This window comes from Manis javanica, chromosome 5, assembly GCF_040802235.1.
Source record: "Manis javanica isolate MJ-LG chromosome 5, MJ_LKY, whole genome shotgun sequence".
Lineage (NCBI taxonomy): Eukaryota > Metazoa > Chordata > Mammalia > Pholidota > Manidae > Manis > Manis javanica.
In genome coordinates this window covers 140,410,940-140,436,539 of record NC_133160.1, presented here as the reverse complement: position 1 = coordinate 140,436,539, position 25,600 = coordinate 140,410,940, and the positions used below count along the sequence as shown (strand labels likewise).

The window sequence follows — 25,600 nt, the reverse complement described above, 5'->3', positions numbered from 1 at the left end:
AAAGGCTTATACAATGAAAACTACAAAATGTGGCTTAAAGAAATTAAAGAAGAGTCAAATCAATGGAAAGACGTCCTATGTTTAGAGATTGGAAGACTTGAAATTGTTAAGATGTCAATACTATCTAAAGTGATACACAGATTCAATGCAATCCTTATCAAAACCCTAATGACATTTTTGCTGAAATAGAAAAATCTGCATGTTCTTTCTTTTAATAAGTTTTAAGGGCAAATCACTCCAGGTTACACTTACTTATAATTAAGCTATAAGGTAAAAGACTCAGTGTAGCACATTGGAAGCTGTCTTTAGAACATATAGATGATCCAACATTTAAAACAGTGACATCATCACTAATATTCAGGCTGACAATGGACCTTATTTGTGACTTTTTGTATGAGACAATCACAGGGGACACTTGGTAAGCCTGTCCTATTATCAGAAAACAAGTCTGCCATTGTACTTGAAAAGCACACCAAAACAATAGTATAATATCAAATAAAGGGAGGAATGGCCTTTTCCAGAGATTGATGCCTGGGTCTCCACAAAACACCTATAGTCACAAACCAGTGTAGTACTAAGAACAGTAACCACCATCGTCAGATACAAGCAGGTTCAATCTGTTTAAAAATTGCACTGTGTACGTTTAGGAGTTACTATAGATCTATAGAATTTCTGATTGACCTGGACCTTAAAAATAATATTACTATATGGATAAGAAAATCACTATATGGATAAGAAAATGAGGGCCCTAAGAAGAGATGCCTTTGTACCTCAAGGCCACATAACTAGCAGGTGGCAAAACCAGGACGACAACCGAGGTGTCCCTCCATCTTCCCTAATAAAACTCCTGAGCTTAAGTTCAGGAATGCCACCTTAAACTATTGGCAGAAAAACTCTATGGAGAACAATTTCTTTTCTTTACAGTTTTACTGAGATATATAACACTGTATTAACATAGTTTTAGGCATACCACATGATTTGAGATATATATATATATTACAAAATGATCACCAAAATAAGTCTAGTTAACATCCATCACCATACAGTTAAAAACATTTTTCTTGAGAGCCTGGTAAGCACAATGTTCTTCATGTGATTGTAGATTAATGATAACAAAATAAAAATTTAAAAAAAAATTTTTTTCTTGTGATGAGAACTTTTAAGATCTACTCTCTTATCAACTTTCAAACATTCAATATAGTATTAACTACAGTTACTGTGCTCTACGTTGTGTCCCCAGAACTTACTTATCATATAACTGGAAGTTTGTACCTTTTTGACCACCTTCACCCATTTCCCCACCCCCGACCCCTCACCTCAGGCAACTGCCATATCTCTGTTCTATAAATTTGTCATTTTTTAAAGATGCCATATATAAGTGATAACATACAATATTTGTCTTTCTCTGACTGATTTCACTTAACATAATGGCCTTAAGGTCCACCCATGTGGGGGTAAATGGCAGGATTTCCTTTTATTATAGCTAAATTATACACATAGTCACATGCATAAACACCATGGTTTCTTCTCCATTCAGATACTGATGGCCACATGGGCTGCCTCCGTGTCTTGGCTATAATGTTACATGAACATGGGGGTGCAGGTATCTCTTCTAGATTGTGATTTCATTTCCTTTGGATATACGCCCAAAAGTGAGATTGCTGGGTCATTGGTATCTCTATTTTTAGTATTTTCAGGAACCTCCAGGCTCTTTTACATAACGGCTATACCAATTTACATTCCCACCAAAAGTGCACAAGGGATTCCCTTTTCTCCACATCCTCACCAACACATTTTGTCTCTTTCCTTTTTGATGACCCACCTAACAAGTGAGGTGATCACAAAACAATTTCTTGAACACTCTTAACTACATCAGTGTATGTCCAATATGGTTAAATCAACTCTTCCCTGCCCTGGGCCAGGAACCTTCTAGGATTATACGGAAGCTCTTATACTGATACTAGACTTTCTGATAGTTGTGACGACACAGTCCCATCTCTGTAGAAACTTCCTTGTGAGAGGTGGGCTTCCCAGTGTCAGTTATCCTGGGCAATGTCAGTTGTCTTCCCGGTGTCAATCATCTGCCTCAGAGGCAGAGCCTGAGGTAAGAAATGGACCCCAGCAAGGAAAGACTTGGCTGAAGGAAGAGGGAACTCCCCCTCCCACTTCCAGGGCCTCAATCTCTCTGATGCCTGGACTCTATGTCCAGATGGGCTGACAGTCACATCTGGGGTGGGGGTGGGGAGAGGGTCTGGGCCTGAGAGGCGGCCTGGAGAGGATGATCTGGGTCTTCCATATCTTGTAGCCAATTTGATGAGACTCTCAGGGTTTTGTTAAAAGTCATAAACTCAACTTTTATCTGCTATAGGGAATTAAGGACATGTTTTCAGACTAAGGATGGACTGGAAAATGGTGAAGCAGAGTGGCCAAAGAGTCATTACAGTGCTGGTAGCAATGATAACAAGGTCCCCAAAGAAATACAGAACCTTTGGGACAGGAATCTAGGCATGAAGTCTAGGTTCACCTCATCATATGAAGATGTGTCCTTTCCTGATCATCTCACAGGAGGAGGCATTAATTTTTAAGTAGGAGACATAATGGGTTTCCTTGCAAATCATCACAGGTTTAGCACAGATTTCCTGATACAGACAATGCAGGCTAATATTCGGAGCACTGTGATGACGTCCAGAATATTTATAGCCTGCATCCATTCTGATTGGCCAGAAGCTGCATATTAACTACTTCAAGTCTCTTCCTTCCGACAATAACACATCTCTCCATTGGCAGTATCTACTATTGATTCCTCAGCCTGGGAAAATGCTAGCCTTTGTGTTATACATTTAATGTTTATCTGACTTTCAGGAATGACTAATCATCCTATAAATAAACTCTAAGCAATCAATAACATTATTCCCATTTTATAGGCTAGAAAACTGGCTCAGTGGCAGAACCAGAATTTAACTCCAAAACGAACAGAATTTTAGGATTTTTTGTAAAAACAGTCCCTCTGCTCTGGAAATTTACCCTCCTATGGAAGACAACAGTGTAGGCAAAAATAAACTATGGGCCTTGAAGGTTAATGCATCACTATCATAAGATGTTAAGATGGAACAACTGGTCATTAGCATGATTTTAATGCCCCATCTGACTCTCACACTGCAATTATCGTCACGCATCAGCTGAATACTGAAAGCTTTCGTATATCTGTGTAACAAAAATACTAGTTTGTTTCTTTAAATCCATCCATTTGATTAAAGCACTACCACCATTTTTCAACAAAAGTTAACAGATTTAAGGGAAAAAATCTGAATTTAACAATTTTCCTTCCAGCCATTTCTTTAAACCTCTGACAAAATGCCTAAGAAATTATTTTCTTTACTTTATACTTAGAGAACAAATGAAAATGCATTTGAACTGAATTACAACTGCTGTGAAAATACTGACACTCTAAATCAAAACTAGTGATGAGATTTTCTTGAAGGATGCTAGATTCCCTGAACACCACTCATTTTCATGATAACCTCTAAATGCCCTTTCTCATATGGCCATGCCAGCCATTTGTTGTAATTAAAGTTCATTTTGTAGAAACGAACTTATTTCTCTCTACAACAGATTGTTTTCAGCTACCATTCATTTTTCTTCTTTCAACTTACTATAAGTGATTAGACACTAGTCTAATATGTAATTTTACTGGTGCTACATCCACATTAAGTTAATTCACCAAAGTAATCTGACTAGTGTAGTTTTTGTTTTTCCCCTTATTAGTAGGGTGACCGTTTAATTTATCATCCAAACCAGAACACTTGACATTGAAAGAGGGCATCAAAAACAGTAACAGAAAGGGCAGGCAGGATTTGTTACAGCAAACTGACACATAGTCATCTAACTTACTAAGGAACCAAATACTGTGCTTAAAAAACAAGTCTCAAAAAATGGAACAAAGATGATGATGGGAAAGGGGACACAGAGGATTCACGTGTGAACAGAAAGCCAGAAGAGCCAAAGTGTAAGACTAAAAGAAGGCCGCAGTCTCTCTCAAATACCCAAACCCCATGGCATTTCCAAATTCCCAAATACAGCTCCTCCCTCCTTGGTTATTCAAAATGTGTACATGGGAATTAAGTCCATCACGTGTCATGTGGTCCCCTCGCTTACTTATCACTTTTATGGCCACCCTTAACACTCCTCCTTGACATTACCTTAACTTATACCCCTCCCCATGCCCCATAACTTATACCCCTCCCCATAACTTATACCCTTCCCCTCTCCTCCCCATTTTATTTCCCATCACTGACCCAAAGAACCAGAGTTCCTGGGTACTTGCTACAGACCAGGCACTGTGCTAAGTACCTCCTACAGAAAATGTATCTAATTCAGAGCTCACTTAGCTACAGCCTTGCCAAGTAGGTGTTCACATTTTTGATGCAACACTTTGTTTAAAAGGCAATACAGTTCCAGTCCAGCTTCATTACTGCATGTCCTATGCAGCTCAAGCAAGGAGTACAATTGCAAAGCTAGGTTTAGTGAAGCCACCGCTCTGGTATTTGTAGGTAATTTAGTATATATACTGATAGAAAAGAATAAGCAACTAAACTTTTGTTAATGTGTCAAAATTTCTAGATCTTAAAAAACTTTAGGGAAGCTCTCCCACCAAGATACTGCAGCTTTTGCAGAGGCAAACCCTTTCTCACATTCCTATTTCCTCCTCGGAGCTGATTTCGTCTCGCCCACCACTGAATTTCCAGCACCTTGCAGAGTGTCTAACACAGAATAGGCGCTCAATAAATATCTGTTGAGTAAATGAATGAATGAGGGGCTCATGGTTTACTGCTTTTTCCTGATTCCAACACCTCAAGATCTTTGCTCTGCTGATTATCCCCTCTTAAGAGGAGGTCCCCACAGTAGTAACAGCTTTGGTAATAGCCAAAAACCCCAGATCAAATTTCCAGCCACTTAACCCTAGGCAAGTTTTCTAATGACTCCATGTCTTATTTTTCTTATCTATAAAATAGAGATAGCACTGTATCTAGTTAGGTTTTTCTGGTATATGTGAGGTTTGAAAACAGTTTATGTAAAAGGCCAGGCAGGAATGCAGTAAATGTGTATTGAATGAAAGAATAAATTGCCATTCCATTCTGTGGCTTCAGATCAAAATGTGACCATCAAAATCTAATACGCCAAAGCTGATCTTCATTCAAACAACAGATATGCATCAAGAGATTTAATACACAATTGGAGTCTGTCTGCTATTGAGCACCAAAGGAAGAGTTTAACATCTGCTTTTAAATTCAGGAGAACAACAATTAGTCCACAAGTAAAAAGGAAAGGTGCGCAATGCAATTTTATTTTCCCTACCAAAACATCCAAGTATTAAGGGATTACCAGCTCAGAGCAGACTGAAGCTTTTTTTTGCAGGAGTCACAAAGTGGGGGAAGGTAATCCTGGAAATGGTTTTTAAATTCAGTATTTATGATAGCTCCAGATTTTCACTATCACAAAGTCCAAGTTTGCCCTTACTTTAAAGTACAAACCCAAGCAGTCAAAAACTACAAGAATAAGATGGGGTCTGAGGAGTATTTTTATCCAGGTAGCTCGCCCTTCCAGCAGTCTAAGGCATAAAACCTTAAAAAGGAATAACATCACTAGTCTTCAGGCAACTTCACATTTATAAAGAAAACAAGCACTGTGACAGACAGGCATGAGTTTCTTTTTGCTATAAAGCAATGTTCTGAGCTATTCTGCTGCTATTTGACTGCCCCCAGACCAAGCAGTGACCAAGGGGAATAAGAAGCTCCCTTGGGCTCTATTTCCAGCACACCTGAACTTACAACCTACGGAGGCTATGAGAGCTATTTACAGGTCTTAACCTTCCTCTTTCTCAGTGACAGCAGCAGAGGCAAGCTATGAAACTTCCCCAGGGTTTGGTTTCCTTTCTCACAGCTCCTGTGTGCTACTCTCCTGGAAGAAAGAAACCTCAGGGTTTTTCAAAGCCCAGAGGCAATGCTGCTCTGGAATAACATTTTCCATTTACTTAAAAGCCATCATTTCCTACTCTCCTTGGGCATATACAGCATGAAGCAAAGCCTAAACTACCTGCTTACAGTTCACAAAAGCAGATGCAGTAGATACAAGAGAATGTGAGCTCTGATTTAAAAACAGCAAAGGGTCACCCTGGGATCAACATGGGCCATAATATTAAAGCATCAAATTCTGTCCTACAGGCTCACATTTTTGACCTCCTTTAAAGTGTAGCTGAGCAAAAGTGACTCCCACCTAGATGCAGATTTTTCTCCCTAAATTCCCAATGAACCAGGCACATGAACCTATTTTCACAACCTGTTTTCTTACCCATCCTCATTTAACAAATGCTTTCTTCCAAGCATCACAGAGTCCATAAAGCCAAGAAACTACGGTGGAAACCTAGGCAGTCTGACCTGGGGGCCTCTGATAATCTGTCTTGAACTCAGAAAGCACTTCTATTTCTTATCTAAATCTCTAGTCTAGCCGGGACCAAGCCAGGGGTGACCGTCAGCACAAGGGCTCCACATACTTTTACAAACTGAGGTCCTTACCTGCATGAATAACAGTGTAACATTTTATACAGACTCAAAAATATAATTTAAGACATTTGAGTTCTAAACCTGCCACAGCAACAAAGAAGCAAGTGCAGCTGGCAGAGCCTCCCAAAAGTACAAGTGCCTTTTTGTCTCAGCTTCAGTCTTTGTGACTGAATTTGTGACAGCAAGTCACACATTATTTTTCAGATAAAATGGCAATTAAGAATTTTCTGAAACTTTAGCCATCAATCTAGGTCTCAAACTAAAAGCCAATGACTCCTTTTTAAGTTCTAGTTGACTATTACTGCAACTGAAGCTTTACATATATAATAAAAAATTATTTAATTTTAGGAGACAGAAAAAGTTTTAGAGATTATTTGTTTATCAACACATTTTATTGAGCAAAGAGTTTTGAAAGAAAAAAAAAATGAGAGTAGGTCCCAGTCCTCAGGATCTTACAGTCTAGTATATTAAAAAAAAAACATTATGCAAATAACTATGACCCAATCCAAGTTAAAAACAATAAAACATAAAATCAAAACATATTATCAGAGAGATTCAAGTAGAATTTCAACATACACAAAAGATTACTTCTAAGCAGAACACACAGGTTAAGAGCATAAACATGAGAGTCACACAGACCTGGATTCAAGTCTTGACTATGCCGCTCTCTAGCTATGTGACATCAGGCAGGTTATTTAACGTCCCAGATCTTCAGTTTCAAAATCTTTCAAATGGGGCTGTAACATCTACCTCTCAAAACTGATACAGGATTAAATAAGATAAAATATGTAAAATTCTTAATACAGTTCACAGCACACTTCAGGGTTAACTGCCAGCAGTGGCTTCCAGACCTATTATTTCTCTATCTCGAATGTCTAGCTCTTTTACTTACCAATGCCCTTTACCTGTTTTGTCCAGGGTTCTGCTAAATTCTCTTATCAAATGCCCTTTAAAGATGACGAAATGGATTTTTAGAGGATGAGGAACATGTCCAATGACATATACTTAGTGAACACATTACTATGTCCACCTCCAGACTCTTAGATCTTAGGGTACACAGTTATTTCTTTGTCTTATCTTTCCTATTATTTTATAAGCAATCAAAAGGCAAGTACAGCATGTCATTGTGTGAATTTTAAAAGGCGCCCTCTCTAAGCAGGCCCAATCTCATGAGCACACAGCTTGGTGGGTAATGTGGTGGATGGTTCTCAGTCACAACTACTGTCATATATCTTTAGGCAGTGAACAATCTGAACAGCCTCACATGGCAGCCCTGGGTCTCCCATCTCCAGTTTCCTCTTTTTCAGTCTATTCCACATTGCTGCCCAAATGATCTTCATAAAACTCCCATCTGATTATGCAATTACTTCTACCTTAAAACTCTTCAGCTATATATTGCCTAGAAACCCCAAGTCTCAAGTGTCACCCACATGTGGCCTCCTCACTCGGGCACCAAGGCTTTTCAATCTCAGAACCTACTCTGCTCTCCAACACACCCCACAGCCCAGCAGAGCAGCATTCTTACCACTGTCTGAACATGGCAGGAGCTTCCATTCCTCTGTGTCTCAGCACATGCTTATCCTATAGTCCCAACTACTCTCTCGGTTTCTGTTTTCTAACTCAGCCCTTAAAAGGCTTATTTCAATTCCAGCTCTTCAATGAAGCAAACATACTTTTTGAGTCCTTAGCTGAAATGACTGCCTCATCCCCAGCAGGCCCATGGCACTTACGAGTCTACCTTCCCACCAGCTCCTGGGAGTTGGGAGGACATTGCTCAGGCTTTGAAGTTAGATGGATCAGGGTTGGGGTCCTAACTCAAACATTTTCTAGCTGTGTGAATGTGGGCAAGTCACTTTCCCCAAGTTTCAATAATAATCCCTTCCCCAAGAATTACTGGGACAATCCAGTGACCTAACACCAAGGCTTCCACGCTTGTCCAGACAGAGCCACAAAATGTTGATAAATTTAATTGTTTCATGTAAACTAAGAATAGGAGAAATTATGACCACATAATATGTATACAGGTTTCCAAATATTTTTTAAATGTGTATACACACACACACACACATATACATGTATTTTGTCATCACTCTAAGTTTTAACTTTTTTTCCATTTAGAATTTAACCTAACAAGTAGTAGCAGACACCAGAAGTTGAAAAAAATAAATGGAGGACAAAAATTTGAAAGATTAGAAAATTCTATTCATAACTTTTTTGCAGGGGATAAGTCAATAAATATCATTACTAAGTTTTAGTGATCAAACACCTCACCTAAGAACATCCAGTCCACTGCTTGTCACATGGTAGGTGATAAATAAATGTTATTTGATTCTGAATTTGAAACTCAAATTAAGTTCCTTGAAAGCAAAAGCATAGCTCACTCATCTCTGGCTAATGAGCTCGTAACTCAGTGCCTAGCACATAGGAGTTGCACTACAAATGCTGGCTTAATAATGAACTTGCAATTGAGAACACAAGCAAAAGTCGAACGACATTTTGCGTCTCCAATTATTTTAGACTGCAGTATACTCCAGTAAGTTGTATTCCAAAGCCCCTGCAATGTTCTGTACCAGTCACCTCATCTGAAATACTAAGAGTTTCTTGGGAAGGAGAAATACGTAAGTAGAATCCTTCCTTGGGTACAGAAAAATTGATGAAGACAGCTAAGCAGGAGAAACATGTCATATGCACTCCTGTAAAAGAACAAAGGGGCCAAAGAAGACACAATGCGCTATACACAGTACCTGTCAGACAGTGACACTTACAATTTTGAACATATATTTAGTCCCACGAGCCTCCTATTCAGAACACGTCTGGTTACAATAAGCACTATAGAGATTATAGAAAGTGAATCCTAGTCTATTCTCTGCAGATCAATAACTTACACCATTTTTTACATATTTATGTATCGTTCCAAATGAAAGCCAGTATAGCCTCAAATTAAACAAAAAACTAAGATCCAATTATTTCTCCTTCACTAAAAATAATGTGGTAGATAAATATTTATTATCATGGGAATTCATTACTTAGTGTTAAATGGAAAAGACAGGATATCCAAACAGGATACTGACTGTAGCACATACTACTCTTATAGTAGTAACAGAAAAATATGTACATGTGTTAAAGAGAATAATAAAATAGAAGCTATTTGCTACTTCTTTTTAAATAATCCATGACTAATTCTTCAAAAGTACATCTATATTTTGTCAATAATACAGTTTCAAATTTCCAGAAATCTACCTCAAATAATTAAATAAAATACTTGAGACAACAAAGACTTTGAAAACACATTTGTGATTAAGAAGAAAATAAAAGGAGAGGACAAAGGGAAGTTCAAAAGACATGTGGAGGTTGTTTAGGGTTCTGAATTATTCCCTAAAACTGCATTTGCCTCCCCAAAGGGAAATCACCAATACATTTAAATACCCCTTACAGTTTTCAAAGTACTATAGGAAACCTGTTCTCAGGACTTCTGTAAATTTCAGAAAGAACTTCCATCCTGCCCCTGTTTCACCTTCTCCCTTAGTCTTTACTTCCATATAACTAGTTCTTCAGGACTAGATTCATGTGGAATATAGTTATGCATTGTAACCACCTTCTTTTTTTTAAACTTCAAGGCAAATTGTGAACATCCTTCCATGTATGTATTCACCTACGACATCAGTTTTAGTGAACAGGGATCTTTCTGCTGTGATCCGTCTTGTAACACTGGAGCAGGCTTCAGCTTCTTACTGTGATCAAAAGTCCGACAAGATGCCTTGTATATGGAAACATAACTTCTACAACAATGTCAGAAAGGGAATTTTTGGTATAAGGGAAGGAAAACATTACACTGGAGACTATATTAAATTTTAAAGAGATGCTAAATTATTTGAAAGGCAGTTTAAGTAGCTTACTTTCTGGGGCTAAGTCATATCTCCAATCTAAACACTACTGCAAATATCTGGATCCTGAAGGGCAGAGAATTTAATCTTTTGCCCTTTTCATTCTACTTCTGTGGACAGATTGGTGAATTCCAACATAATCCTCTTTTAATATCTTTCCAACACTGAATAACAACAACAGCACATGATTTCTTTTATTGTCAGGTTAATATGTTAATACAAAACTATAAAATTCAACCAAATAAACAGCTATCATTTTTTAAATTCTATTGACAACAGTACTTCACTATAACAAAAAAAAGAGTTTGGAGAAAATTTTCTAAGTCCTTGCTTTCAACTGATTTATATGTTAGCAGACTTGACAGCCCTCAGAAATTATATACATGGCATATGAATACTGCGTGTATGTGTATGTATGTTATCTTTTTCAATATGAATATCTTATTTAATTTTGAAAAGTCTTCACAACTAAAGGCCTTACCTTATTATAATTACAAAATATACAATTTAACATAAGCAAAAATTTATAGTACATACAATATAACAATAAAATCTGACCTTACTGTTTAATGCTTCTATGGAACTTCTACAGTAAAGTTCTTTTCTGCCTTGTTTTATACTAGACATGTTTAAACTAGCTCTTTTGTACTGTCAGAAATGTAGAGGAGCTGTAAGACACAAAACATACAAAGTTTAGAAAACTATCTAGTAATTTAATGGATGAATACTTTCTATTGCCAATGTTATTGTTTCTGGAACATGCCAGAAAGAATATTTCTGTGTGTCTGCATGTGTGCATGTTTTGTTTTGCTTACATTCTTATGGGCCATTTATATTTCCAACTAGTATCTACAAAAAAGTAGACAGATTTTATTATCTTTAAGGCACATCTTACCTTTACAAAACGATTGAGAAATAAAACTGAACTTTACGGCCCCAAGCACTTTTTTCTAAAAGATTGCAAAACCACTGATACAGGTGTCACAATTAGACTATCTCAGAGTACCTTTAAAAAGTTGTAAGATAATAAAACTGACAGATGCATCAATTCTTCCAAGACCACGCTACAGGAGGGACTTTCTGAACAAATTATTTGACATTTTGTTTTCCCTTCCAGATAAAAAAAGAACCAAACAGATATCATTCTTATTCCAAAAATTCAGAACTAAAGCACCTATCTAAAAGTCTAAAACTCATGAAGCTCAGAAAACTGGATTCACTTTTCTATCACAACATATTACACTGTCTTACCTTTAAAGTTTAATTCATCTACTGCACACCTGGTAAAAGGTTTTATCACAATCTTGGGGACTCCATTTATGAAATCCAGAAGAAATGACAGAATGCAGAAAGTCATCCTAATCTTTTGGAAGGTTTTTTTTAAAGGTCTCCTGAGTCCCTTTCTGTGTTTCAAATCCTTAAGTGCATATAAAACTTACAAAGCAAAAAGTAGAAATGCCACAGTCCCACTGTAAACTTTCTGAATGAAGTATAACAGGATAATAATAATAATAAATAGCAAGTTAGAAAATTACTTACTTTTCCCAGGTCTTTGGTACAAAGCTCAGAAGGCAAGTTCCCTTTTCCCACAAAGTCTTGTTAATTAACAGCAATCACTCAATGAGGTCAGACAGCACAAATAAATCTAAAAATTTTGTAGAAACAAGAGTTGAAATTCAAAGTCAGATTTAGAATTAAAAATCAAAACATCCCATGGCTATTCAGAGTCTCTTTGAATAATTAAAATACACTATAAATGATGAGTTATGTTAGCTACTTTTCCTTCAGACAATACTAACGAGGCTTGCTAAATCTAGATGGTATTTTGAACTGTCATCATTATTAAAGTTACTAAAGCAGGAACCAGCAAGGCTTCTTGGCAACTGTTCACAGTAAAAATGTCCTTCTCAGAGAGTCATAAAAAGCAACTGAGGGAGGATATGGACTTCTAATTATACTTGACTTGGGAGGGAAGGTCTTCCGAAATCACACTTGCCTGCCCCACCTTCCAAAGATGAGCTCATCTCACAAACACAGAAGCAGTTGTAAATAGAAGTGAACAAAACAACCTAAAATCATCAACTTCTAAATACCCTTCCCATGTATTTATTTAAGCACACTTCACTTTTGCAGGTGAGAATAGGAAGTTGTATTAACTATTTTTCTAATAAATCTGAAAATTCTGCATGATAATAAGCTCACTCAAAACAAAAGTTCCTTCTCCAACAATCCTGGGAATGAATACAGAGGTAATAACTCATTCATAAGTTCCAGAAGTTTGAGTAGGTAAAACACATGCCTCAGGTCAACTACAGCCTAAAGTCTGTGCAATCCTTAGCCTCTCTCACTCAGGGCTCTATGCTAGATATAATTCTAAGAAGCATGATGAACCATTTAAAAGCCACAAGAGATTGAGAAACAGGTCAATAGGAGGAGGCGGAAAACCCTGCTACCACAGGCAGGGCTAACTGAAAAGCAGATACCCCAAAATATCAACAGGCATTAGTTATCATTATTGTCATTGTTGCTGCCAACACTTATACAGTGTTGAGTCTTGTACCAGATTTTTCCTTAAGTGCTTTACATGTATTAAGTCTATTTTGGATAGAAAAAAGTACACTATCCCCTCGACATCTCCATATTACTGCACACTATACTGTAATGCTTGTGCTTCCAACACTTGTGTTTGTTCCAAGATTGCTTTATCAGGGAACGATTTGAGCATAACTTGAATTTCATATTTATGCATGATGTTGCTGCAAGAAACCCTAGGTGCTAGCAGACGACTGCACCCAGGCAGTATCCAGCTGTGTAAGGATACGCAGAATACATGAATCCATATCTCAAATAACCACCAGCAATCTCAGTTTCCACCAGTGTGCCATGAGCCACACCCATCCACACTGGGAGCCCCAACTTTCTTTCCAGTTTCAGTTAACCCTCCTTCCACCACTTCACAGTATCTCACAAGCTCCAACCCTTCCGGGGCCTGGGTCTACAAGGAAACATCAGGACTTTGTCAAGGTAAAGGGCCATGTTTATTGTACTATTTATTTCTTAACCACCTATTATGTGTAAAATTGTGCTACAATTTTTATTCAGTTCCTATCTTATTTTTTTAATGTGTCCCTGGTAATGGTGTTGGAGTGTTGTTTCTCTGATCCTAATTTTCCCATAAAAAATTAGGGTTTTCCGACATGATTTTGCATAGCATTATGGTTTTTAGAAATGCCTGTATCACATTTTTGCAGAACTGACTAATATAATAACTAGTGTTTACAAGGGTGCCTATGATTTGAACCAGAAGGGTTCTTGTAATTTTCATATCTTTTCATTATGTTAAAGAGAATAACAACATATATAATACAATTTTAGAAAGCTTCTCACTCACAATGTTTACAATTACCAAGTATAGACATTTAAGGGTCAGTTTCAGTTAAGGGGAAAATGTATCTATGAGATGTTCCCTAATGATGTTAGTTAGATAAAGGAGGTGCTACTGAAACATTCTGGGCAGAACAAGATAAGATGTTATAAAGATGACCCTATGAACTTGAGGGCTTAACCATAATTGCTGGAGAGGAGAAGCTGAATTGAATTACTTTATCATTCCTTGATATCAGTAACTTGAAAAAAGACTGAATTTATCCCTGCCCCCCCCAAAAGACCAATATGTGCATAAAGGTAAGTACAGAGAAGTTTTCTAAGTAATATCATTTTAAGCAATTTTTAAAATATAAATATCCAACAATGGATAAAGTGTTTTTTTAATCAGTAAAATATCTAATAAAGTGGGAAAATATTGTTAAGCACTGCTTTTTGGGAATATAGACTATAAAGCAGTATGCTCAATATGCCTCCAATTTCATTTAAAAGTATACCTAGAGAAAAAACTACAAGAAAAAAAATCCACATTTTATAGCTGCTAAGTAGAGATAAAAGAAAGAATAATTTTTACTTTCTTTGCATTTTCCTATGGCACCCAAATTTTCCACAATAATAACATCTATTTTTACAATTAAAAATAACAATATGCTATATAAAAATAAGTCTAAAGCATCTGGTGCAAAAAGGTTCTTTTATCCCCATTTTAATTCCATGTGTGAATCAGTCAATAGAATGAAGCCCAGCCCAGAAACAAGAACACCAGAAGCTTCCTCCACAAGTATTAACAGATCCAGTCTCATGACTGAACCCTGGGAAGTATGTTCTAGCTCACAGTTCAGGGGCCAACACAGTTTTAGTAGGATGTTCAACATATATAAATCCATCACAGAGGCCAAAATATAATTTGCTTTTACTGGCTAAAACAGTCATGGATTTAGTAAAATCCAGATGAAAGAAGATTTTTTAATTATATAATTGCATAAAGCTTAATAAATGCCTGAAAGAAGTTTCGTTCTGAATGAAGAAATTGTGTTCTGGATAAAGCTCCTTTCAAACAAGATCAAGATTAAAGAAATACAAGGAGGGATGGATTTGGGCATAGGAATGAACGCCTCACTTGGAGAGTTTTAAAGAGAAAGTAAGATGAGAGAGACTGATCTTTATGACCTACAAAAGAACTGTTATATTAAAATTTTCCCAACAACAATGAAACTTGACTTTGAAAAGAATCCATTTGACAGTAAGGATGTGACTCCTTAGTCATGAGTGTGTTTATTAATCCCATCAATGACATCACAGAAGAACTGGGGAGGGTATTTTTGAGTACAAGGGATAATCTGGCCACCACACACCTGGGTTCACTCTCCTATGCTTGGCTAGCAGCACATTTAAATGAAGTGTTGCTTTCCATTTTTAGTTTAACCTTCCTGGGGTACCATATACCAAATAACTATTTGGTATAAAGCAGTTGCTTTAATATGACTCACCATTCTCATGAATGAACTGAGGATTAAGTCAGGGGTTGTACGTGTGTGTGTGTTTTTTTCATAAAATTAGAAAGCATCTGTAACATTCAGTATATACATCTGAATAATAACCATATTCCTGCTATACAAAGTATAGATGTAATAGTCTTTGTTTTCTTATTTTGTTTTTTTACTCCCAAAAATGCTGACTTTGATGAAAAACAAAAACAAAACCCTTGTGTTTCAAATTTGTTTTTGTATTTTTAATTTAAACAGTTTCATAGATTCCCTATCAAATGTAAACAAAGGCACCAGCTTCCTGTTTTGTTTTTTTTTTGTTTTAAAGAATAGAAAGGAAAAATGAATATTTTAATTGTGCTGTTATATACTTATAAAGATCACAGAGGAAATACTGAGTTCCAGAAGAGTCAGTTCAAGTTCAGGATCTCCCTCAGAGACTCTATCATTTTATCAAATGCATGCTGATTTCTTTGGAAAAGAAACAAAATTCTTGGCTTCTGTGTTTCACAAATTGCTGCTTAAAATGCTGCCCATATGCACCTTTAATCATTTGCAACCAAATAATTATAATCAGCACGTAAATGCAGCTACTATATTCAATTGTGAATATTCAAACATAAAAACTAAAATTTTTAATTTTTAAAAGAAGCCATGCTGAAATATACCTGCTCTATATGTACTTTATACTGACTCTGAAAATACAGAGCACTTTGGAACTCTCAGTATGGAAACCATATTTCTTAAATTGCTCTAAGAATTAGCATATGTATAGCTCAAGGATATACACTCTATTAGCATTTCTGGATATAAAAAAGGGCAACCAATTACCAGAGACTACCTGGATAATAAGCAGAAATTATTTCCTCAGGCTCTCAAGTCACTCCCTGGGCAGAATTTGAGCATAATCTCATCTGGTCTTTGGCACCACCTCACTTCCCGTCTTGTGGTACCATGCCACCTCCATCCAGAGCCCAAAGACCTTCACTTTCAATGGCCTCCTCCTCTCACTGGTCCTTTCCTTGCAACTTCTCAACTCCCAATGCCTCCGTGGGAATATTTTAGCAGAAGCTGGGAGATGGGTGAGCTTAAACAAATGATTTATGACTTCCAACTTTCTCTGGATTCTATGCATTTTTCAAGAGAAAAACTTGAGTACCCAGGTCTTGGTTTCTAAATACTTTACTTCATTGGAATAAGAAGTTGGGTCCAAGCCTGGGCAAGGAAAGCACAAAATAAGCCTAAGACATCTTATTATGCCAGAAAGCAAGGAAGTGCTCAAATATTAATGTAGATGTGACAAAGGCCATAGGAGCTGCCTTGAAAGGGCTACCACTGGCCAAATGTGGGACTATTGGAACAATAAAAACAAAGATATGGATGAACTAGAACACACTGAATTTATAAAAGGGAACCATAAACTCATAAATACTCATGAAAAAGGAGAGAGTGGGAAACTCTTCTTTACAAAGAATGACAGCTAATAAACACCAAAGGAATAGTTCAGCAAAAATTTCTAAAAGTGAGTGTGTGTGTGGACAGAGAGAGAGATGGATGAAGAGAGAGACACAGAGAAACATAGCAAGACAGAGATAAAGAATATTAGGCGAACTGTTAGCATTTTATGTGGTAGGTTACCCATAACCTATAAAATCCAGTAACCATGGTTACTTGTAGGCTGCATCTATTCCATGTAAAGAGGGGTCATAAAGTAGTTTATGGCTGAAAGGAAACTCACATAAATAGGATTATAGCTCACTGGTGTTAGTCCATTTGCCAAAACACTTTTTCCAATTTATTTCTCTTCTATTGCAATTAATGATGGTTAATTGGGAGGAAGAAGATTGACAGAAAGAGACCCAAGGAAGAAGATGACAGTGGGTAAAACTTAGCGACAGAGAAGTTCAGTTCTCCTCCAACCATTTTGAAGAGGTAAGTCTCAAGGCTTAAACAACTGGAAATGTTCAGTGAGCCATAAAGAGTTCCTTTGCAAGATTTATACTGACCAAACACCCAACCAGAGGAGGCTGAGCGCTTCGTTCCATGCCCACCCCTGGTCAGGCCAGACAAATCAAAAACCCTAGAGACTGAGAGATATCTGAAATAAAGGGTTTATGGAGCCTTTACAAATGCTAGCCAGATAAGGACTGCATCCTGGGATAGGAAGTTTCTGCTTCACCAGCAGCAGGGCCAGTTAACAGAAACAACCCATCCACCAAACTCAAGAAACAGGGCACAATGATGAGGGGCCTCAAGGAAAGGAAGTTTGTTAAACTCACACTGGCTACAGGTAAGGAAGGTGAGACCACGGGAAGCCGCAGAAGTCTGGGGATAGATGATTAGGGCACAGAGAAGGCTTCTGGATTGATTGTTGATGGTCAGACACTGGTCATGCATAAGGGGGATGCGGTATTCTGGGGACACTCTAGGTGATTGTTTAAATTACTTCATCCAGGAACACAATCTCTAGTTAGCTACAGCCCATGGCTATTGACTCTTTACCCTCCCTTCTCCCTGTACCCTATTCTCCAGCCCTTATGTCACTTAATTTTAGGCCATCTCAGGACTTTTCCTTAGAAACAGGGGCATGCCTCTGCATCACAACCCATGTAAGCAATCATGTATCCCAGACCTACAACTCTCAACAGTTGCCTCAAACTTACTATCTTTGACACAGAACTCTCTCTACCAAACTTGATCCCTTGTATCTATAATCTCTTTTTTTGTCTATCTAGTCTCAAAGTGGCAGCTTCATCTTTCACTCTGGTTCCCAAGAGTCCATTCTTCACACTCTTTTCCTGATTCACATCCTCAAAGCCACAATGGCCCACAGGTCTCTCGTCTTCCAGGTAGAAATAACCTTTCTTTTCTTTGTTCTTCCTTAATATTTCTGTCTCTGGCACTCAGCACTTTTTTAACATATTTACCACACAGCACTGATCAATTCCTCGCCCACTGTAGGCAAGTGCTTCACTGTGTTATCTCATTTAAAAAACACGGTAATTCTGGGAAGTACTTTATATTATTTTATCCTACTTAACAGAAGAAATGGATACTCAGGTGAAATAGTTTGTCCAAGGTCACAGAGAGGTAAAGCTGGTCTTCTGGTTCTACCCGAAAACCAAGGTTCTTGATGCTGTTAGTTATACCTGTGAACACTACCCCATCCTTAAGCCAAGCATACAATCCTTGAAGCAAGGGATCCATTTTATACAACTTTGTGCTTTTTCCAGAGTTTAGCAGTGCTTGTAACTCATGTTCACTGATGTCTGTTTCAAGACACAGCTCACTACAGGATGACCACTGACCTGCAGCCTCCTCCCAGGACGAGCCAGACCCCCTGCCCTCTGTATGCTTTGGCAGTATATGCAAGCCCTGACTATAGGGCCTACAACTGCTACATATGTGCCTGGAATGTAGTAAGAATTTACTGAATGCTCATTGAATGAAATGTTTATGCATGAGACAGTTGGATTTCTCAACAGAGTTGCTATGCCTTGCTAAAAAAAAATTTTGACCTCATTTTTATCTTTATCATGTACTGAGGAAAATTATTTTAGGAAAGAGTGACAGAGGGGAAATTGAAAAGAACAGAGAGTACAGGTCTTGGCCCTTTGAATCATATCCATTTCACTTGCTGCCTTGGGTGTACTGTGTTCTAAAGCTTCCAGATGTTAAGGTACATGTAATATCATTCAATACAAATTATGATTCAGCATGTCTGGGATAAAGCCCAAGAGTCTGCATTTCTAACAAGCTCCCAAGAGACATCAGTGCTGCTGATCAATGGACCACAGTTTTGAGCAGCAAAAAGTTCTCAACAGTTATAGTGATATTATGGCCACTGAAGAGATACAACATGTAAACTAAAACGACAAGACATAAATTCACAGAGTGGTATTGCTAGTTATCTCTGGGTTTCTTCTTTCTGCTTTTCTATAATTTCCAAGTATTCCATAATGACTCTTGCTGGTGGAAATAAAAATTTTAAATGCTATATATATATGCACAAAAAACTGTACACTGGGATATTTCATTTCTGCATCTTTATGTAAGCAACAAGTATACTTCAAAGGACTAGCCTTGGGAGAAAACAGGTTGGTGAATTTAACAATTCCCTGTCTACTCATTTGAACATGAAGATTAACATAAAACAGCAATTACCCTTAACAAGCAGCCACCACCACAAGCATTGTTTTTCTCAGGTTCCCTTCTCTTAAAAGAAAGAAAGAATCCATTCAGTTGGAAGACAATAAAAGACAAAGCAAATTAAGGACACAGAAAAAAACAAGTAGGCTCTACACTGAACCCCTTCCTAGTGGGTCAATAGAATCACATGAAAATTGAAACAGGGGTGGAAATGGGTTTCTTCCAGCTGAGGCGGGTGGGCTGGGCTCCACAAAAGGCTAAACAGAAGAAATGAAAGCAGCACTTACTGTGCCCCAGCAAGTGAAGTGGAGAGAAACAATCCTCAGAGGAGCCCTACTTCCAAAGTATAACAAGGAGAGATCATTGGGAACAGGGAATTGAGGGGGTGCCCAGCCTGTAGAACACCCCCAACACCTAAGGGCTCTTCAGTGGTGTTTCAGTGGATGCCAGGTTATATGCTGAGCACTGTAGAAGTTGCAGCCCTGGCAGATGGGCATTTCACACCCACTCTATCACCTGCAGCAAATCCGGACACCCGCTGGGCGCCAGGTGTCTGTGACTCAGGGAGGGCCGAAAATAAAGAAGAAACCCAGTTGCTCCCAGGGCACACCCAGGGCACTCTTGGATAAAGTAGGACTAGCCAGACTGTGCAGCCTCTGCTTTTCCAGCTCTCTTCCGGTTCCCAGGCAAGGCTTCCCACTGCAGCTGTCAGGTACTCATATAACTCCACCCCCAGTCGTAACTGATTTTCTGCCTTAAACAAATATTGCAAAACACTGAAATTACCCACAAGGACTGGAACTTAGTGTCCGGGAGGCGTATATATACAACGGAACCCAAAATCACTTGTGTGTGTCTACACAGTACAAGGAAGGCTGTGGTTTCCTACCTGTGAAGGGCAGACACACGAAACATTCTGCTCCACCAAAAACAATGTGACATCCCATCTCTTTTGAATTCCTTGAGTGTAGTGTGGGGCTGCTCAAGGCAAGGAAGCAAATGCGAAGTTTTAATCACTTGAGATTTCAGAATTACCATCAAAGTCATCATCTTCATGGAGGGAAAATCTGAATCTATTTGGACTTCCTTTATTGAAATTCAGTATTGTTTTTATTTCTAATGACATGGATATCACAAGGGAATTGGGTGGGGCAAAGCAGTATAATCTCAGTGCCCAGAGCCTCGAAGTCTTACTGTATTAGCTGTAATTTTGATTTTAAGAGATTTAAGAGGCATGACAATATATATATACACACACACATATACATATATTTATTTATTTATTTATTTATTTATTTATTACATGTCCTTTTGCATTAACTCTGGTTTTAAAACATTTTTAAATGCTAAAGACTTGAGGGGCAACTTTGGGAAATTCAACTACAGACTGACATTAAATGATATTTGTGTATGAGTGTCCATCGTGTTATAATGGTGCTGTGTTGATGTAAGGCAGCTTCCTTATTGGAGATGCATGCCAAAGCATTTAGAGGTAAAATGTCATGATATCTATAATTTATTTTAAAATGGTTCAGAAAATACATAATATATGTAAGTTCATACAGATGAAGTAAATTAAGGAAGAATGTCAAATTATTGAAATCAGATAGGATTCTAGGTGTTCATTATAGCATTCTACTTTTTTCTATATTTGAAAACTTTAGAAGTTTAAATTTATACCATCAAAAATAATTGTCTTATAGCTCCCTCCTTTGTCCCATTGTCTTGCCATATGAGATTACAGTCCATCTATTGTAGATAATCTCCTTTCCTCCAGGAAACAGTCTCTTAAACCTTCCCACCACCTCTGTACCTTTGTGGATTATATTCTCTCATCTGGCATTTTTTCTCTCTGGTCGTTGTGCCTCTGGTGATTGTTGACTTATTTTTGTAGGTTAAATCTCAAATGCCACCTTCTCTTGGAAAACTCTAACTGCCCCCCAAAACTGTACACATCTCCCCTTTTCTGACTCCCCATGACACTCTGTACCTCCCATCACACTTATCACTTTCTGTCTCTCATGGTAAAAACTGAATTGGAACCTTACTGAGAGGTCTCCCATCTGTGAGGCCTGGTCTACCCTCTCACATGTGTCCTTTCGTTTACTCATTTTATTCTACCCCACTGAGGTGAGGTGAGAACTGTTACTACCCTTTTTTCACAGGTGAGCAAACAGGTGTTGAAAGGCTAGGTGACTTACCCAAGTTGCAGGTTAGTAACTGACAGGGCCGGGCTGCATTCCAACACAGCCCCATCTGCTTCCAAACTCTCAAGCACTAATGTACAGGTCATTTGCAGGGTGGCCTGCCCTTCCCTGCTACATTATAACAGTTTAAGGGCGGACACCACACCTTATTTATTTATTCACTCAACAAATATATGTTGAAAAGCCACTACTTTCAGGAAACAACCTCTCCATGTGATAAGATAAAGTAGTGAGTGAAAAAGGACAGTTTTTGACCCATATAAAAACTAAGAATCTGAACAAACTATGAACTTTACTTAATAATAATGTATCAACATTAGCTCACATCTGTAACAAATGTGCCATATTAATGTAAGCTGTTAATAATAGGGAGAACGTGGGGAGAGGGTATATGAGAACTCTGTACCATCTTCCCAATTGTTCTGTAAATCGAAAACTGTCCCTAAAAAATGAAGTCTATTTTAAAAAAGGACTCAACTACAAAGTCAGTTTTCTAGATTGGCTCACAAACTGCCTTTTTACATCAATCCCAAAGAGTTGTCCCATCATCACAGCAAAGCGGTGGTGCTGAAACACATGCACGGGGCCTATTTGGGGAATGAATTGGAACTAGCATCTCCCACCAAATGTGTGGCATGTGCTTCTTAAACTTAAGCTCATACATTTATATCCCTCCTCTCATACAACACTAAAATGTTTTATGTTCCAAGTTCTCCAGCTTAATTCACCACATTTTAATCAATATTCCTAAGAAGGCTTTTATCATATCTCCTACCTCTCTAAGTCAACTCAAGTTCTTAAAGCAAATCTTAGAAAGACCATAGGCAGGTCAACTTTTTTTAAGTGATTTTTTTTTTTTTTTAAACCACAGAGTCCCAATTGCCATGTTCCATAGCCATCTCCAACCCAGACCTTTAGGCCTTTGCACTTAACACAGTCATCAATACTAAGCCGGATTCTTCCCTACAGGCCAGAACTCCTTTCCTGTCCAGGGACTTCTCTCCACTGTAAAATGACACTCTCCACTATACCTGGGAGATCTGCTAGACTTCCACATATAAAAACTTCCCTTTGGGGAGCTAGCCTAATAAATCACGATTAGTAACAGTAACATTTTTTTAGCTCAAACTCCTAGAAAACTATAGATGATCCAGGAAGGACATAAAATATCACAGAAGTGTAAACATTTAATAGACACCTTTGATAAGATTAGCCACAACAATAAATAACAGAATTAAGAATATAATATAATATAAAATGTGTCTGTGGCACCTTTTATAATTTAGTCTTATAAAAGACCTGTGATATAGGTGGTAAAGACATCACCCCATTTTATAGATAAGGAGAATTAAGGCTTGGCATTGAGGCCAGAATTCAATCATATCCACACTGCTGATTGTTCAACTGGGGATCCTTCAAGGCCTGGTGCATTGCCAGTTGTGTCTGTGCTCTCTCCAGCCAAAAAAACAGGACCTTTCCCCTGTTGTAATTTTCTCCACAGTTCTCTGCCATCTCTGGAGGCACTCTCTCTTCCTCTGCAGGCCTTATGTCTGTTCTTGCATCCAATCCCCTGAGTAGCATTATATAAACCACCTCAGGATCAGGCCTGTGCCTCACTCATGCTTACAGCCTCTGAATATTAACACCATGCCTCGCGCAATGGGTCCTCTCCAAACCCAAAGCCCCGTGACCACAGGGATGACCCTGGGCTGCAGAGCTTACCCATGGGCAAAAGCTGTGAAACAAAAACATACCCTGTTCTGGTTCTTGAAAACTAATGGGGAGTTCAAGGTGACTTTTTTCCTTGACCTTAAAGAAAAATAAATTATGTTTATGTTTTACAAACATGGCTGATAACCATAAATAGAAAGGAGAGATTTCCCCATGAGTCCTGAACTTGGGCCTCCAATTGAGGGCCAGGAACATTCCAAGGAATGTGCCACGGGTTTTGGTTTTCATCCAGATTCCAGGAAAAGGGAAGACAACAGTGACTTTTACCATCCATATAGCTTAAGTTCTTCTTGATCTAAAAATCAGTTTGTACATATCTCTCTTTCTATAGATTTGTTGGCCACGTTGACTGTTCTGTTATTAGAGCCTTTGAATCTCAGCATTTAAATCAAGTAAAAAGTCAAATATTTTTAAGAGATCAAATCATTAAAAAAAAATTCTTCTCTGCCCCCTAGTATAAGATATAAAGCTCCTGACTTTGCACAGAAAGTGACTAATTCAGAGTTAACTCTCCTGCCTGGAACACTGAAGGCTTCCAGTGTGCTAGGACACAACCAAAGTCGCTGAAAGAAGCAGTTTACTGAATGGTACTTCTGTGTCTTCAAAGTTTTAATATGTCCAATGGCAGAAAATCAAAACCATCTGAATCAAAGAGGCTAAAATTCAATGCCTGCTTTGTTTCTAACCAGAATAACCAAAACTGAATATGGCTCACTAAGGTTTTAAATTCCTAACTCACTGTATTTCCTGCGTCCAACCAGAAAAGAGACTTTTAAAAAGTAAAATAAAATGTCTAATTCTACCATCAGTAACATGTGCCTTGAGTTTTTTATCAGGAATGAAAGATGAGATGTGTAGAGCTATCTAAACCCGTCCCTGTACGTAAAGGACATATGCTATAGAATCAAACAACACAGAAATAATTAAGAAATGCCCTCAAATTTCTCAGTTAATGAATTGCTTCTCTGCCCTCATCAGAAAAGTGATTGCAGAATACCGGAAGGGCCTGAAGGGTGTGGGTGTCCACTCCTGGACCCGCTCATCTGTGGTGTGTCCTGGCGCAGGGTTAGGGTGGGAGAGGTCAAGCAACAGGGAGTTGGCACTCATAAAAAGCATCTGAGGTGTCTCCTAAGATTAAAGATTCCACCAGCCCCTTCGTTTTCCCACTCTGGTTTTGTTCCAGGATGCTGACACATTTAACAACAGGTTTCCTTACCCTCTGACCCCTTATTGCATTTGCCCAATGGAGAGGTCCCACAGGAGAGCAGAAGAGAAGAGCAGAGTGATTCCCTCCCCGCAGGTCCCTTCAGGTCACAGGTCCTGTCTGGCGGTCCCCTACACAGAGCTCTCTGTCTCTCTGTAACTGCTCCTCCCTCACCTCTCAGACCCAGAGTGGGAGGAGTTTCGGGGCTACCAGTCCCAGGGCACCACACTGGAGAGTGTAGCACACCCAACTCACAAACCTTACTCCCAATTTGCATGTGCCACCTGTTTCTGGATGGGACCAGACTGCCACTGAGACCTCAAGAGTGTGAATACTCACCTAACAGGAGAGTGCCCTGTAATTACTACTGTTTTGATCCCACATTTACAGCAGCCTTGCATCAATTATGTCAAAGAAGAGGCATCTACAATACTGCAGGACCTTTCAAAGCTAACTGTTTTGGCTGGTTTACTGACATTTTTGTTTGTTTTAAGCCCACAAAATGCCATCACCTGCAATGATGAATTACACAGTATAGGAAATATACTCATAGCTTAAGGGGTCCCTTTTCCCCCAGCCTTATGGAGGTATAATTAATACATAATATCATAAGACATTTAAAGTGTACAGCATGGTAATGTGATACACATATATACTGTGAAAGCATTTCCACCATCTAATTAATTAACACATCCACCACCTCACGTATTTATCCTTTTTGGAGGGGGATAAGAACATTTATGTTCTATTCTCTAGAGAATTTCAATTATAAAATCTATTGTTATCAACTATAATCACCATGTTTTACTTTAGACCCCTAGACCTTATACACCTTGTAGCTGAAAGCCTATTTTCCCCACCTCCCAGACTCTGAAAATCACTTTTTCTACTCTGTTTCTGAATTTTTATTTATTATTTATTTATTCTAAGATTCCACAATTAAGCAATATCATGCAGTATTTGTCTCTTTGTCTGGTTTCTTTCATTTAACATA

General features: G+C 38.2%; 1 protein-coding gene across 7 annotated transcripts in view; it reads right to left on the bottom strand.

The window, feature by feature from the left end:
* APBB2 (amyloid beta precursor protein binding family B member 2) overlaps nt 1–25,600 on the bottom strand; it is a 381,148-nt gene that overhangs the window by 263,471 nt on the left and 92,077 nt on the right. For 6 of the 7 annotated variants that reach the window (XM_073237712.1, XM_073237714.1, XM_073237708.1 and 3 more), the window contains exon 3: nt 11,984–12,089. The exons of the other annotated variant lie outside the window; for it this stretch is intronic. The gene's annotated coding sequence lies outside the window, so the exon portion shown is untranslated. The remainder of the gene's footprint in view (nt 1–11,983; nt 12,090–25,600) is intronic. 7 annotated transcript variants of the gene reach the window in all.